This window comes from Solanum stenotomum, chromosome 8, assembly GCF_019186545.1.
Source record: "Solanum stenotomum isolate F172 chromosome 8, ASM1918654v1, whole genome shotgun sequence".
NCBI lineage: Eukaryota > Viridiplantae > Streptophyta > Magnoliopsida > Solanales > Solanaceae > Solanum > Solanum stenotomum.
This window is the reverse complement of record NC_064289.1, coordinates 37,349,659-37,367,274: the sequence shown is the minus strand read 5'-3', so window position 1 is coordinate 37,367,274 and position 17,616 is coordinate 37,349,659. Positions and strand designations below refer to the sequence as shown.

Genomic DNA, 17,616 nt, shown 5'->3' with positions numbered 1-17,616 from the left:
AACATACTAGTTCAAAGAGAAAAAAATGGTGTTTCATTGGGAAAAGAGAGGAAGAAAGTTTGTAGGGAGAGAGAACAAAGTCACCCATAGAGAAAAAAAATGACGAGTTATTATTTTAAAGCATATTAAATAACTCTAAATGGTAATAAAACTCTCCTGCATATCTAATTTGTTTAGATCTTTTCAAATCCAATAAGAGGCTTTTTTAAACAAAGAAACGAAAAGACATAATGGTTGAATTTGAATGATTAAGATTAAGATTTCAAAACCAAATACACTTAATGGATTGAATATGAATGATTCAAATCCAGACTTCCATTAAGTGCAAACAAATGAATCCTTACTCTCCTCTCTTACACGGTTTAAATCATATAATTATATTTTTTTTGTTGCTATGAAGTATCTATAACTGTAGATATATCAATTTAGAGCAAAACATTATTTTCTCCATTTTATCTTCTTCACCATTACAAAGGATTTTATGTGTACATTAAAAGCATTTTATTTTCAATATGTGCTAGAGAGTTGAATCATCTAAATTTAATGTCAAGGAGAAGGTGGCAGTGCAGACTGCACACACACGTTAGTTTTCTTCACTTTGGCTAGTTCATTACACAATTTAATTAATGATCATTTCATTGCCTTGTTAATAATTAATTTACAATAAAAATATATAAATATTATTATTTAATATTAAATTTGGTGGAGGGGATAATGGTAATCGAACTTTGAAGGTTGGAGATTCCAACTTTAAAGGTTGGAGATTCCCACTTTTAAGTAGGATTTTACTAAGTCTTGAACTGTCCTTCTTTGTGAGTAGGATTTTACTATGGAATTAAAAGTTTCTTAAGTGTTAAGGTCAATAGATGTAGCACCTTGAGTTAAAAAAAGAATTAAATTGGAAATAGAAAAATCTGAAATTTTGCAAGTTAAGCTAAGTATGAGTTTTGGGCTGACTTCAAACAACCCTAAATCCTAGCTCAGGCTGATTTAGGTGTTCTACCAGATACCGTAGGAAAGATATTTGAATTATCTATCAAACGCCATCGAGTTTTCTCAGTTTCGAGTTCGTATAGGGAGATATGTGCATTCGAAGTTGAGCTGTCTAGATAAGGAAAGTAAAAACCGGATTTTAGAGGGGTATTTTGGTCTTTTCCTTACCAAATCAGATTTAGTTCGTTTTTAGTAAGGTTTTAAGGGTCTAATACTATTGGGTTTAGTTTTATAATCCTAAAATTAGCCTAGGGTTTTAGTTGAGAGTTCAAGAAGAGAAAAAAAGAGAAAAGAGGAGAAAAGAGAAGATGATCAAAGCGTTCGTCGAGAGTCTTGCGTTTTGTTGCAGATTTTTGCCATGGGTTTAATCCCTAAGAGGTATGTAAGCTTCCATGGTGTTGGGTTAGTTCACCCACATGCCAATCATGTTATTTTAAGCGAAATTTCATTTTTGAAGTTGAAAGATTAGAGTTCTTGATGAGTTCTTGATAGGTGTTCTTGAAGTTCATTCTGAATCTTGTGTTGTTGGGTGATGATTTGTTGGGATGAAATTTAGTAATTTGAGTGTTGTTTTGAGTAAATTAGAGTGTAATTATGTTATGTAATCCAATCCAAGTTATTGGGGAAGAAACCGTTCGATTCTAGGCGATTTAAGGTAAGAAAACGAGCAAAGAAAGTCGTGGAAGTTTTCTAGGTTGGGGCCTGGCGTGTCACGCCAGCCAGAGTGCCCCAAACACTTCCCTAAACTTTGGGGGCTAGTGCCCCGCGCCACTCAGAGCGCCAAGGTCATTTGCCCCCACCCGTTCCTCATTGTTTCGTCTGTTTGAGTTCTTTCAAAGGGTACCTTTACTCCCCTTTGATTCTAAACTAGTTTTAAAAACCTAGAAATCATTCATAACATGAATCATAACCTTTAATTCATAATTCAAATTCAAGGTAGAGTTAAGAATTAGGTTTTAAGAATTCTTTCGAACATTCTAAGAAAGTCCCTTGAGTCCTTTTGTGGAGTCTTCTACAACTTCTAGTAACTTTTTTCAAGACTCAAGTAAGTGAGAATGAGAGTGAGGAGAATGTATTCATGAGTGTACACAATCACCTAGATCCTTCATATCATGAATCGTAACTCTTGAATTCATAATTCACATTAAAGAGAGAGTTAAAAGTAGAGTTCAAGAAAGCCTTTGAGTTCAATTGTGAATCCTTTGACATCAACTATCGATTTGAACTAAGTTTTGAGATAGTAAGTAAGAGAATGAGAAGAGTTGTATACATGAGTTCCATGTAGTTTGTAGACCTTCTAGTCGAGTCGTTCATGCCCATAAATTCCACATGGACTCCTAAAATTGAGTATCATTGAGAGGGGTAATATCTTCAACTTCTAAGTCATGAGTATTGAGTTCCCAATCCCCTTTGAGATTATATTTTCTAATCATGGCACTATTTCATGTTACCCATGAAGTCCTTGAGTTGAAGTGTTTATGCCCATAATTTCGCATGAACCATATAAGTCGAACAGTCTTGAGATGAGAAGGATCTTTGAGTCTTTGAGTTGAGTAGTTCATCCTCATAATTTCGCATGAACCCTCTTAGTTGAGCATTCTTGAAATGAGTAGTATCATTGAAGTTCTTCAGTTCCAAGTATTGAGTTCTATCTATGGTTATTGAAAACCCTGCATTGAGTCGTTCACGTCCATAAATCGGTATGAACCATATTTTAAAATGTCTTTTACAAATGTTTTAACTTTATTTTAAGACTTAATATTTTAAGTTGAGTAAAGAGTAAGAGTAAAGTTCATTTTCTTTAAAATGATATATGGGAACTAAGTATTCCCAAGAGTAAATGTTTTCACATTTAAGATGAGAGGAAATTAAGATTTCCAAAGGAGTTTTGAACAAGAAAGGGCATATCGATTACAAGAGAGATTTTAAGCTAAGTTTTTGAGTAATTATCTCAAACCAAAGAAAGAAGTTTTTTTTTTACAAAAATATGAGTTAAGATATTTTGGGAGTAGTATTGAGCACCGATATGGGGACAAGTTTGAGTTCAGATAACTCACGTCTCCATAAGCCATGTAGCCATCATGGATAGTAAAGGATCATAATTTTTAGATGACTCCATAAGTTGCTTTTAGCATGAACTAGTGGGTCATCTAAGTTAATCGTTCTATATGATAGCAAAGTATAGGACAGTTCCGACAGCGTGGGCATGACGATGTGTCACCACTTAGGCTCATAGTGGTGGTTGTCGGTTACAGAAACTCCCACATAAAATATATTACTTTCATATATAAGTAGAGTTTGTTTGTTATTGCTTTTTTTTAACGAACTAAGTTGTTTTTACTGTTTTATAAAGCTATCCATATATTTCCTGTGTATTGTTGATTTATATTGAGTTGAGTATCTAGAGTTGAGTACCTAGAGTCGAATATCATATCTTGGAGTTGAGTATCTAATCTCTGAGTTGAGTATCCTATCCTTCAATACTTCTGAGTTGAGTAAGTTTGAGTAGTTTTGAGTAGACTCGAGTATTCCTTGAGTTGAGTACGTTTGAAAAGAGGTAAGTATGTCTCCTTTCTATCATGTTTCAAGATTATGTTTATGTTTTAGAATTCCCCTTATATGCTCGTACATTCCACGTATTGAGCCATTTGGCCTACATATTTTTCATGATGCAGACACAAGTATTCATGATCATCAACAGGAGATTCATTGATACATCCTGGAGTTCGAGTTAGCTATGGTGAGCCTCTTTGTTTCCGAAGGATATCATTTACCTTTAATTTTAGTTATGATGTCGTGGGTCTTGTCTCGACGTCCATCTTTATCAGTTAGAGGCTTCATAGATAGTAAGTATAGTTGAGAAGTCTGTATTATTTATTTATTTTATTAAATGTCTCAAAGACTTGTGTTGAATATATTATATATATTCGAAGTTTTTCATTTGAGGTAAAGTTTTACAAAGTTGATCTTATCAAATTTTATTTCAGTATTAAACTTTTGCATGCTTAAGTTAGTCTTCCGCTTGTAGTCAGTCGGATGAGGGTTCGCTTGGGGACCATCAATGGTTCTTGAGTGCTGGCCACGTCGAGGGTGTAGACTCGGGTCATGACAAATATGGTATCAGAGCACAAGGTTGAAGTGTCCTATGATGTCTATGAAGTCGTGTCAAGTAAGATCTTGTTTATGGTTGTGAGGGCCCCACTTCTATAAATGAGGGACTACCGACATTTAAGAAAAGTTTCCCATCTTTCATACTCTTAATCATGCAATAGAGCTATGTCATAGAGATTTATTCATACTCGTGCAATTCTCAGATTCGTTCGACTACCCATCGTACTAGAAATGGTTGAAAAGTAAAGTGTAAAGATCCTTATGGATGAGTTGTTCTTAGAAAAAGTCTTGAGAAAATCATGAGACTGTAGAGGGGCTTGAGAGAAGCCAATAAGTAAGTTAAGTGTTCAGTTTCAGAGGAATGCACCTATATTTATTGAATCATGCGTTTGAGCTAAAAGCCAGTTGTACTCTTTTCCTTAAGCCTTGTTTCAGCTGAGATCGTTATGAGGATGTATGTTTAGAGGCTGGGTAAGATTTTCACCTGAAAAGGTCGCATGAGTTACGAGATCTTGAGTAGTAGTAGTGAAAGAGCCCAGAGTTAGTGGAAAGTATGTAGAGGTTTAGTTATCTAGGCAAGGGAGATGGTTTTTTGGCAAGCTATGTTGTTATAGTCATGCACCTAGTAAGTTACTAATGAAGAGTTTTCCCTTATGGATTGACTAAGAAGTGATGAGTAGTGAAAATTCCATCATAGGAGATTGAGTGTGTTGTATCTAGAAAGAAGTTGGTAATGAAGTGTCATTGGGTAGGAAATGACCAAGTGTAAGTGTTGAATAGAAGAGCAGGAGTATTCATAAAGTGATAGATCTAAGCTAGAATTATGATTTGTTTCAGAGGGTCATCATGATCATAAGGATATAGAACTGATTAAGTAATAAAGTATAGTATAGTAGGTGAGCATTCGTATTGATATTCTGGTTTAGTAATAAACATTAAGCTTGAATTTGAGATGAGTGTTATGATCGAAAGAATGCCAACATGAGGGTGTTGATGTTAGTTTTGAGGTTTGATCTAGAAGACTTGAGGAATTGAGATGTTAGCTGAAATAAATATGAGTGGTACAAGTGGGAAACCCTAACCTTTAGATAAGGGTAGTGAAGTGTGGCTAAGTCAGAAGAGTAATAAGAGCGTTAAGAGGTGTACCGAGAGGGTATGTAACCAGAAGAGGTTAAGGGAAACCCCTTAGAAAGAGGTCTTAGTACCACTTATAGAGAGTTTAGTAGGCAGGAGATAAACTTCTCCCAAGTGTTATATTAAAAGAAGAGGTAGACCATTTAGAGATGATGGAATATGTCCATAGCTTTCAAGTGTTAGCTTTAGACCTAAGGGGGAGATGACAAGATGAGAAATCGAGTTAAGTGTTTGAGATTAAGATGGTAATAAATTCAAAGAGTTTGGGGGATATCTTCGTTGATACATCCGGGAGTTCGAGTTAGCTATGGTGAGCCTCCTTGTTTTCGGAGGATTTCATTTACTTTTCAGTTTAGTCATGATGTCGTGGGTCTTGTCCCGATGTCCATCTTTATCAATTAGAGGCTTCATATATAGTCAATATAGTTGAGAAGCTTGTATTATTTATTTATTTAATTAAATATTTTAAAGATTTAAGTTACCTATTTTATGGTGAGTTGAATATATTATTTTTATTTTAAGTTGTTCATTTGAGTTATAGTTTTACAAAGTTGAGTTTATCGAATTTTATTTCAGTTTTAAGCTTTTGCATGTTTAAGTTAGTTTTCTGCTTGTAGTCAGCCAGGATGAGGGTTCGCTTGGGGACCAACAATGGCTCTTGAGTGTCGGCTAGACTCGAGTAGTGACATTTCGGCCACCAGATATTCTAACACCAATCTTTTGGCTCAAAAATACCCTCGATATTAACTATTTGGCTCATGTTTGATCTTATTTTAACAGCTTACCTAAAGTAAAATTAATAAATATATATTTATTAAATTGCCTAATATGATTGGTTTAAATTTCAAATCTTCTCTAATAAATAATAGAAGCCACATTTAAAAAAATATATATATTTTTTAATTTATTAACAAAAACCATATATGATTCATATTTTGACCTTATACACTTGAAAATCATATTAAAAAATAATTAATTTGATTATATCTTCATATTGCCCTATTTTTAATGGGCAAATTACAGAAATTACAGAAATCACATACTTTTAATGCAAAATTACAATTTATCCCTTAAAAGTTTATAATTACAAAAATCCCTCAAACGGATACAATAATATAAGCGCTGATACATTAATCTGATGTGCGATATACATTAATCGTTAAGTAAGATACATTACATTTTATACATGATACACTAATCTGATGCGCGAGATACAATAATATAAGCGCTGATAAATTAATTTGATGCGCGAGATACACTAATCTGATGCGTGAAAATGAGGGATTTTAGAAATTTGTAAATCTTATAGGGGATAATGGTAATAAATAAACTAAAAGGTGGGATTTCTATAATTTTTTCATTTTTCATCAACCTCTAATTTATTATAATCTAACTCATAAATAGAGATCCAAGCTAGAATCAATACTCGTCTAGACTGCTTGTCCATCTATGTTTTTCTATTATTCCTATTAATATAATTTGTTCTATCAATTATCAAAATGTATTGTTCATTTCCTTTATTTAATCTTTTTTAAAAAAATTGATAATAATTAAGATATCTAGAACTTAAACTTGAAATGAACTTATATGTTCATATTCTTTTAATTTGTATTTTTATCATGGTGGAGGTGGGGTGGGGATATGAGAAAATATTTTTTTTTAATTATGAATTTTGGGTACACACAAAAGAAAAATGTAGTATACGTACATAGCTAATTAACTAAATCTTTCTTTATTGAACTAATTGTTTCTATATGAATGTCATCATTATTTTTCCTTCTTTTTTCTCCCTTATTTTGTCATAAGTTGAACAAAATTAAAATTGAAAATGGTGGAAAAGATCAAAAAAGAAAAAGTGGAAGGGAGAGGAAGTGAAAGGGTGGAGGGGAGGGGAGTGTAGAGAGTAGAGGACTACTTGTTTTTATATGTTTACCTTACTAAGGAATTCAACATGTGGCCAATCATATGAGCTCATAAATTAAGCAATTTCAAATCATTTTAACAGAAAAGACCCTAAAATGCCCTTAAACTATGAGATTTGATACAATATTACCCTCCATCTACCTTATAAGTATGAGCCGTTAGACATAATGGTATTTTTTTAGAGAAAAGATTGATGTCAAGGGTATTTGGGGGTCAAAAGGGGGATGAAGGATAGTTTTGTACTAATTCAAATAGTTGAGGGGGATTTTAGATCTTTTTCCAAAGTTTATAACATCCTTTTAAATCTCTTGTACCCGGTCGGGCCCCTCTAGTAATTACTTCTTGAAATTGGAATGGCCTCAAAAGAAGGTTTATTGACTTCGGAAGCTACTTGAAGAATACACAAGGGATCAAAGTAAACAAAAAAAACTTTCAAACATGTTATGATGGCAAGTCAGCTGAGTCTTACGGTGTCCTTATGGGCCATTAATTTTGTAACATCTCGGACTCGAGAAAATAGGAAATGCAGCTTTCCAGAATCTGGTGTCAGAACTAACAGAAACCACCCATTGACAGTAGGTGGGGTCCCATGGTTCAGTCCTAGACTTAAGGAGAATTTTAGAATCTAAAGATGACACCTACGACCGTGAACCACGGTCCGTTGAGTGAATCATGGACCGTAGGTTAGTTCCATTATTGGGGTCCAGTGTTTGATGGTCTTTGAAACCACCCACGGTCGACCAATACAGTCTGTGGTTGGACGTACAGATCATAGGTATAAGCGTAGGTGAGCGTCAACATCTAATTGGAGGGAAATGGATGTTGCGTCACCTTCAAATGGTCATATCTTTTAGCACAAAATGAATTAGGTGGCCCGTGACCTATCAAATTAAAGATAATTGAATCCTCTTTCCAACGCCACCAAGTATACTAAAATCCCATCTCTGAGTAAAAGGTTATGCTATTTTTAGTGAAGCCCTATCAGGCAGACCATGAACCATGACCGCAGTCGACGGTTAGTAGTACAAACGACGATCTGTAGGTCCCTCCGTGGATGGCCTTCGTCAGCTTTTAAGTTTGTGTCATTTTTTTTTATTAACGACCTTTGGGGGAGTCAGGGGCTTAGCAACACCCCCAGGCCTTATCATAAATAAAAACAAAAGAAAAATACAAGGAGGGGGACATAAAACCTTACCTCCAGTCCTATGGTGGTTAAAGAGTCAACCTTCTTCCTAAGGATAGTCAACTCGTCCCCGTACTATAAAGGAAACCTAATCTCTACACACCTAGAAGAGAGGGCTCCTCTCGATACAAAGTAACTAGGAAATATAAATAAGGGAGACTCTCCCCTTACAAAGTAAGAAGAGAATAAAACCTAAGCCTATCCAGAAAGATAAATCTAACAGAAAAGCTATAATGGACAGGGTAGTTGACTAAGGAGTGCAACATCATGGAGGTTGTTTAATTCTTTTCAATCTCTTTCTTTTAAAGCTGGACATGCCCATCCTTTCCAGCAAATAACTACCTTTGGCCTCTACTGGTAGTTGTTGATAAGTGTAGTAGTGATGAACTATGTAAGTTTTGTGACTTCTTTTAGAGAGAAAATCTGCAGTAATGTTAGCTTCCCTGTTAGAGTGTCTACACTAAAAAAATTCCAGCTGACTGATGGTGTTGATAAGAGGATAAATGTGTTGCTGCAGGTTCCAAGGAGGTTTGATTCTGTGAGAAAGCCATTTGGTAAGCAGTTCTTAGTCAATCTCCAGGATGATTCTTTTGAAACCATGCTGAAGACACCATTGAATCCCATGAGTAGCTGCAAGTGTTTCAGCTTGGTTGTTGGTGCCGCTTCCTAAAGCAATGATGAATGCATACACCATATCACCTTTAGAGTCATTTAGGGTCATTTTCCTATGCATTGGGGGCCTCAAACTACGTCGCTTAATGCCTAAACTACGTCGTTTTACCAGGTCTAAGCTTAATAACTTAGTCATACTTACCCAGAACCCTCATTCTCCAAAAAATCAATCAAACAAAGAGCAAAAATAAGAGGAAAAAGTCGACCAAACCTCCCAAGAACAAGCAGAAATGTTCTTCAAGGTTCAGCCCCGAAATCCAAAGGATTTGTCCATAGATTTAATCACGAGGTGTGTGGAATTTCACTAGTGGGTTCCTTTCATCCACTAGGTCCCTAGAATTAAGTGAGCTCCGTGACTCTCCTTATCATGTTCAGACCTAAGGTTTCTAAAACCTTACAGTTTTGTTGTGATTTAGTTGTTGTAGTATCCTTAATCGAAATGACATGTTTTCTTGGAAAGTTTGCTTAATTCCCTGTATGAAACTTAGAACCCTAGTTTGTTTATATTCTCTTAGTTCACAAATTCTACTTGCTAGGTCAGTTAAATAGATAATCATGCTCCAAATTCCGAATGTTACATTATCAGTATATATATGTTGCATTTTCAGATGGCATGTCTGTATTTTGAGCTATTCAGTATTTAAGTTACAATTGTGTCATAACATATTCAGTGTGGAGTAAACTTAGCACCGAGTTGGACTAGGGTTCAATATACCCTAATAGTCCCAAAACTATGTGCCCGCGTAGGAGTATAAGTCCCTACTGTTGGGCATCAAATTTAGTGATCACACCAATTATGTCGTTATACCCCTAGCAAGGTATATTGGGTCATCTCGATGGGGCATATACATCGGACTCCATATTTAGCTCATGTGGTTTATGTTGACTAATAGTAGCTCCCATATTCTGACTCTTAGTGCATTTGACCAGGTTTCAGTATATACTTCAACATCCAGTTCAGCATGTTATTTTCATGATTAGTCATTCGTCATTACATTCAGATTAAATTTTCAGTTATCTTTCAGTATCTACATTCTTGCTTAGTTATGCTTTGTTTAACACACACACACATACACACAAAAAAAAAAAAAAAATATATATATATATATTCAGCTTAGTATCTATATCATGCATGCTTAGTACATTCCAAGTACTGACACATGTTCTGCCTTACATTGTTTCATGATGTAGGTTCAGGTACTCAGCATCCAGATCGCGCTTAGATCGATTCTCGGTTCGTATTTCAGCAGCTTCAGTGGCTAGTCCTCATACTTCGAAGACATATATGCTTTTCAATTTAGTCTTGTTATTTAGTTTTTTAGTTTCGTTAGAGTTAGCAGTGGGGGCATGTCCCACTAACTCGACTAACTTAAAGTCTTTTCAGACATAGTAGTAGAATCACCTTGTCTTGGTAATTTTATCTTACAATTGTTATTAAACTCTTAGTATGGTTTGTACATTTAGACAAGTTGAGGTTTCCCCATTTTTCAGTTATTTATTGTTTTAGCTTCCACATAGTATATGTCTTATTATGTTATTCTTAGTGTTGTTGATATATGCCAGACACACGGCTAACTTGGGGTCACACTGATCCTAGGTCCCGTGTTACGTCAAGAGGGTTAACCTCAGGGCATGATAAACTTGGTATCAGAGAATTAGGTTCAAGAGTCCTAGGATGTCTGAAAGCCACACTAAGTAGAGTCTCTTTCATGGGTGTGAAGTGCACCATATATATAAAGGGGAGGCTACGAAGTGTTTTAAAAAAAGTTCACTATATTTGTTATTCTTATTGTGTGTGGGTATGATCTAAATTCTCCTTTCTAATCCGTCGTCATGCATTTCAGATCATGCCTCCTTGTAGAGCTAATGCACAAAATGCTAATACATGCAATGGTAACGCAGCTCCTCCGATTGCGAACCATGAGTTTAAGAATACATATTTTCAGAATGCGATCCAACTCTTGGCTCAAATTATGACCAATAAGAATAATCAGCTGATCCCAATTCCTACTACCACAAATAATGGATCAGATGCAGCTACGGTTCGAGACTTTATTCTAATGAATTCGGCCTAGTTTCTAGGGTCGAAGATTGGTGAGGACCCACAAAACCTTATTGATAAGGTTGAGAAAATTCTCGGAGTAATGCAAGTAACTGGAACTGAGAGTGTTGACTTGGAATCCTACCAACTTAAAGATGTGGCTCATATCTGGTTCACTCAGTGGAAAGATAATAGGGGTGGAGATGCAACTCCTATTACTTGGAATTGTTTTGCTGGAGCTTTCCTAGACAGGTTCTTCCTAAGAGAATTGAGAGAAGCTAAGGCACAAGAGTTTATGAACTTGAAGTAGGGGTCAATATCGGTCCAAGAGTACGACCTGAAGTTTACTCAGTACTCCAAGATTCTCCACACAAGCATGTCGATTCAAGGGCAGAAATGAGTGAGTTATTATTTGGGGTATTTGATAACGAATGCTATGATTCTAGGGGATATGGACATCTCCAGAATAATGACTCATGCTCAGCAAATTGAGGGAGATAAGGTTAGGGAATTTGCTAAGGATAACAAAAAGGCAAGAACATGAAACTATGAATATGCACAACCAAATTCGAATGGTGGGAATCGATCACAATTTCAGTAGAGGTCTAAAACCTCAACACCTTCATCAGCTAGTGCTCCATCCCCCAGGTTTCGATAGGATTAGAAAGGTAGGGCATCAAGCTCTAGGTCTCAGGGGAGTGCTTCAGGTAACATGACCTTCCCAACATGTTCAAAGTGTGGTAAAAACCATTCGGGTGAGTGTTTTGCAGGCAAGGAAGGATTTTTTAGGTATGGTCAGTCTAGCCATAGGTTGAAGGATTTCCCTTCTGCCAGGCAAGAGCAATGAGGTAACAACAATAGGGCTCAATCTACATATCCCGCAACACTAGTAGGTCACCAAAATAAGCAGGGTGCTTCGTCTGGTACAGGTGGCAGTCGGTGCCTAAACATGTTGTATGCTCTCTAGGCTCGCCAAAACTAGGAAGACTCTCCTAATATGGTCACCGGGACGTTACGAGCCTCTCATTTTGATGTTTATGAATTATTAGATCCAGGGGCTACACGGTCTTTCGTAACTCCTTATAGAGTAGTAAACTTTGGTGTCAGTCCAGAAACTCTTTCAGAGCTCTTCTTAGTCTCTACTTTAGTTGTTGACCTTGTTATAGCTAGACGAGTATACATAAATTACCTCGTCTCGGTCTCTCAGAAAGTCACTTCAACAGATCTTGTGGAGTTAGAAATGATAGATTTTGACATCATTTTAGGCATGTATTGGTTACATTCTTGTTGTGCCTCAGTCGATTTTGGAACTAGAATTGTTCTGTTTCAGTTTTCGAAAAAGCCAGACTTAGGGTCGAAGGGTAGTTTCTCAGTGCCTGTGGGTTGATTCATCTCTTACCTCAAGGCTAGATAAATTATTTCCAAACGGTATATGTATCATCTTGTTTGGGTTAAGGATTCAATCTTCGAAACCTAGACTCTTAAGTCACCTTCATCAGCTAGTGCTCCATCCCCCATGTTTCGACAAGATTAGAAAGGTAGAGCATCAAACTCTAGGTCTCAGGGGAGTGCTTCAGGTAACAGGGCCTTCCCAAGATGTTCAAAGTGAGGTAAAAACCATTTGAGTATGCGTTTTGTAGGCAAGGAAGGGTTTTTTGGTTGTGGTCAGTCTATCCATAGGTTGAAGGATTGCCCTTTTGTAGGCAAGGGCAATGGGGTAACAACAATAGGGCTCAGTCTACACCTCCCGCAACACTAGCAGGTCACCCAAATAAGCAGGGTGCTTCGTCTGGTACAGGTGGCAGTCGGTGCCTAAATATGTTGTATGCTCTCCAGGCTCGGCAAAACTAGGTAGACTCTCCTAATATGGTCACCGAGACGTTACGAGCCTTTCATTTAAATGCTTATGAATTGTTACATCTAGGGGCTACACGGTCTTTTTTAACTCCTTATATAGTAGTAAACTTTGGTGTCAGTCCAGAAACTCTCTAAGAACCCTTCTCAGTCTCTACTTCAGTTGGTGACCTAGTTATAGCTAGACGATTATACAAAAATTACCTCGTCTCGGTCTCTCAAAAAGTCACTTCAACAGATCTTGTGGAGTTTGAAATGATAGATTTCGACATCATTTTAGGCATGTATTGGTACATTCTTGTCATGCCTCAGTCGATTTTAGAACTAGAATTGTTCTGTTTCAGTTTCCAAAAAAGCCAGACTTAGAGTCGAAGGGTAGTTTCTCAGTGCCTGTGGGTCGATTCATCTCTTACCTCATGGCCAGATAAATTATTTCCAAACGGTATATGTATCATCTTGTTTGGGTTAAGGATTCAATATTTGAAACCCCGACTCTTTAGTCAATCCAGTAGTAAATGAGTTTCTAGTAGTGTGTCCAGAAGATCTTCCTGGAGTTCATCCTGAAAAGGAAATCGACTTCGGAATATATCTCTTTCCAGATACCCAACCCATTTAGATTTCTCCTTAGAAAATGGCTCCAACCGAGCTTAAGAAATTTAAAGAGTAGTTGAAGACCTTCTAGATAAGGGCTTCATTAAACCTAGTATTTCTTTATGGCGTATTCCTGTATTGTTCGTGAAATAGCAAGATGGTTCTCTCAGAATGTGGTTTGACTATCGGCAGTTGAACAAAGTCACAATCAAGAATAAGTATCCCATCCCAAGGATTGATGACTTTTTCGACCAACTTCATGGTGCTAGTATTTGGATTTGTTCGTTATCGTCTTTATCGATGATATCCTCATTTATTCTCGGAGTGAGGAGAAGCATGTGACTCATCTAAGAATAGTTCTACGAATTCTTAAAGATCGCCAGTTATTCGCTAAGTTCAGCAAATGTGAATTCTAGTTACAGTCGATCGCTTTCCTTGGTCATGTGGTATCTAGTGAAGGGATCCGAGTGGATTCTCATAAAATTGAGGCAGTACAGCAGTGGACCAATCCCTCCTCTCCAACAGATATCAAAAGTTTCTTAGGTTTGGCCGTTTATTACATTAGATTTGTTGAAGAATTTTCATCCATAGCTTCCCCATTGACCAGGTTGACTCAGAAAAAGGTCAAATTTCAAAGGTCATATGAGTGTGAGACAAACTTCTCAGAATTAAAGACTTGGTTGACTACAACTTCGGTTTTGACTCTACCAGATTGTTCAAATGGTTATGTGATTTATTGTGATGTATCCAGGGTCGGCCTAGGTTGTGTGTTGATGCAGCAAGGTAAGGTCTTAGATTTTGCTTCTCTACAACTTAACGTCCATTAGAAGAACAACCCGACTTATGACCTTGAGCTTGCAGCCGTCGTATTTTCCCTAAAGATTTGGAGACACTACTTGTATGATGTTCATGTTAATGTATTCAAATATCATAAGAGCTTCTAGTATGTGTTCACCCAGAAAGAGTTGAATCTTCGTCGAAGGACATGGCTTAAATTTCTCAAGGACTAGACATGAATGTGCTTCACCATCTTGGTAAGGACAATGTAGTGGTTGATTCTCTCAGCAGACTGTACATGGGTAGTGTAGCACATGTTGAGGAAGAAAAGAAAGAGTTAGCCAAAGATGTTCACCGGCTTGCACACTTAGGAGTCATCCTTACGGACACATCAGATGGTGGTCTGATAGTTCACAATGGATAAGAATCTTCATTGGTAGCGGAGGTTAAATAAAAAAGGGTCAGTGATCCTATATTACTTCAGTTGAAAAGTTTTGTTCATCAGCAAAAATTTAAGGTTTTCTCTCAACAAAGAGATGATGTACTTAGTTATCAGGGTAGTTTATATGTTCCTAATGTGGGTGAGTTGAGTTAGCAGAAGCTTATAACTCTAGGTATTCCATTTATCCAAGTTCAACTAAGATGTACCGTGATCTACGAGAAGTCTTTTGGTGGAACGGCATGAAGAGGGACATAGAAGACTTTGTGGCTAAGTGTCCTAATTATCAACAAGTTAAGGCAGAGCATCAGAAACCTGGAGGTATGACTTAGAGGATTAGTATTCCTACATGGAAGTGGGAAGTGATAAACATGAACTTCATTACAGATTTACCTCATTCTCGCAGACAACATGACTCCATTTGGGTAATAGTGGATAGAGTTACTAAGTCCGCTCACTTCTTGGTTGTCAAGACTACACATTCAGTGGAGGACTACGCCAAAATCTACACCAATGAGATAGTGAGGTTGCATAGTGTTCCCTTGTCTATCATCTTAGATAGAGGTCCTCAATTTACCTCTAAATTTCTAGGAATCGTTTCAGAATGTTCTTAGTACTCATGTGAATCACAGTCTAACATTTCATCCACAAACGGATGGCCAGGAAGAACATACCATTCAGACCTTAGAGGACATGTTGAGAGCTTGTGTGATCGATTTCAAGGGCAGTTGGGATGATCACCTACCTCTCACAGAGTTTACTTATAATAATAGCTTAGATTCTAGTATTCACATGGCCCTATATGAGGCACTTTATGGGCGTAGATGCAGGTCCCCGATTGGTTTGTTTTGAAGTAGGTGAAGTAGCCTTGATTGGGCCAGATTCAGTTCACGAGGCTATGGAAAAAGTTCAGCTCATCAGAGATAGACTAAAGATAGTCTAGAATCTAAAGAAGTCCTATGCAGATGTGAAGAAAATTGACTTAGAGTTTGAAATTGATGCTTGGGTTTTCCTGAAGGTGTCACCTATGAATGGGGTGATGAGATTCGGCAAGAAAGGGAAGCTCAGTCCTAGATACGTAGGTCTTTACATAATCCTGAAAAGGGTTGGTAGTGGAGCTTACGAGTTAGAGTTCCCAGAAAAACTAGTAGGGGTTCATCTAGTTTTTCATATTTTTTGTTGAAGAAGTGTGTGGGTGATTCGGCATCGATAGTACCATTAGAGAGTGTGGTTGTGAAGGATAGTCTCACTTTTGAAGAAGTGACAATTGAGATTCTTGACTGTTAGGTTCGTGGTTGAGAAGTAACGAAGTAGCTTTAGTGAAGGTTTTATGGATGAGTCATTCTGTAGAGGGAGCTACTTGGGAAGCAGAAGCAACCATGAAGGCCAATTATCCTCACCTCTGTCGTTCCGATTCCATTTCAGCTTGAGGTAATAGTTCATCTCCAGCCTCTTAGTTTATTCTTACGTAAAATCAATCTCTTGTTCTTGCATTTCAGCATATTTGCATGCTCTTGGAACTTTGTTCCGTTAGATATCAGTTACAAGCACTTAGTGGTAGGGTTTGCATTTCCTTCCCTTCATACTCAGCTTGTTTAGACTTTATTCGAGGATGAATGTTCTTAAGAGGGAGATATTGTTACACCTCGGACTTAATAAAATAGAAAATGCAGCTTTCCAGAATATGGTGTCACAGAAACCACCCATGGACAATAGGTAGAACCACGGATAGTAGGTAGGGTCCCGTGGTTCAGTCCATGTCTTAGGAGACCTACGGCCGTGAACCACTCTCCGTTGATTGACTCACGGACCGTAGGCTAGTTCCATCATTGGGGTCAAGAGTTTGATGGTCTTTGATCCCAACCACGGTCGATCAGTATGGTTTGTGCACTACAACATTTAAGGCCTAAGGCCACACTAAATCTGGACAACGCTTGTAAAGTGTTGCCTTAAATATTTTTGGGTACACTTTTAAAGTGTAGCCTTAATTTTTAGGTTTTGACCATGGTAACATTAACAACATTTGTCATGCGTGCTCTTTTGTGGTATAGGCTACATTTTTTAAGCGTAGTCATATCATGATATAATTGGCAACACTTATTAACATCTAAGAATGCACTTTTATGGTGTCATATTTTTATAATTTAATAAACAACACTTTATAAGTGTGGCCTTACAGATTTTCTTAAATTTTCACTAAGATATTTTATTCCCTCCAACATATTTAACTCTCCCTCTAATTTACAATTGGCCAAAAAAGGAACTCATTTTAAAATCAATATAAACAACTTTTAACTCTAAAAACAAATTTGTGCCCCAAATAAGAATTAGAGTTGCTAGTTGCCCATATCACAAATCTCACACCTAAAAAACCCTACTTCGTTCTATTTCTTCTTCTTATTTTGACTCATAAATTCTCCATTGTAACTGGTTCATTATTTTTCAAATCTCAGTTTCATTCTACATTTTTCAGTACTTTGATGGATGGTGGTGATTTCCCTAATTTTTCTTCACCTTCATCCAAGAAACTGGAGAAATAGGTCGTAGAATTTCAACATTGTTTGGAGGAAGAAGGGATTTTATGGTAGTCGATACTTGGTTCGCCTACATTCGAGAAATTGGAGAAATAGTTTGAAGAATTTCGACAATGTTTTGAGGAATTAGGGGATTTACAGGTGTGGATATGTGTTGTAACGACGAAGATAGATTCAATCACCATGTTCATAAATGCCAAACTTCTCCTATTCATCAGTTTGCCCTGTTGATGGTATTCAAAAATCATAAATTTTATATGACTATCTTTTATTTTTATGAGATTTTGAATTGTTAGATGCAATTTGAGTTCTAAATAATCTGCACATTTTCTAAATTTGAGTTTAATTATTCTACATATAGTAT

The 17,616-nt window shown here is 36.8% G+C and overlaps 1 protein-coding gene across 1 annotated transcript in view; it reads left to right on the top strand.

The window, feature by feature from the left end:
* Positions 1–17,616, top strand: part of LOC125873377 (vacuolar protein sorting-associated protein 27) — a 1,193,133-nt gene that overhangs the window by 46,980 nt on the left and 1,128,537 nt on the right. The window lies entirely within an intron of this gene.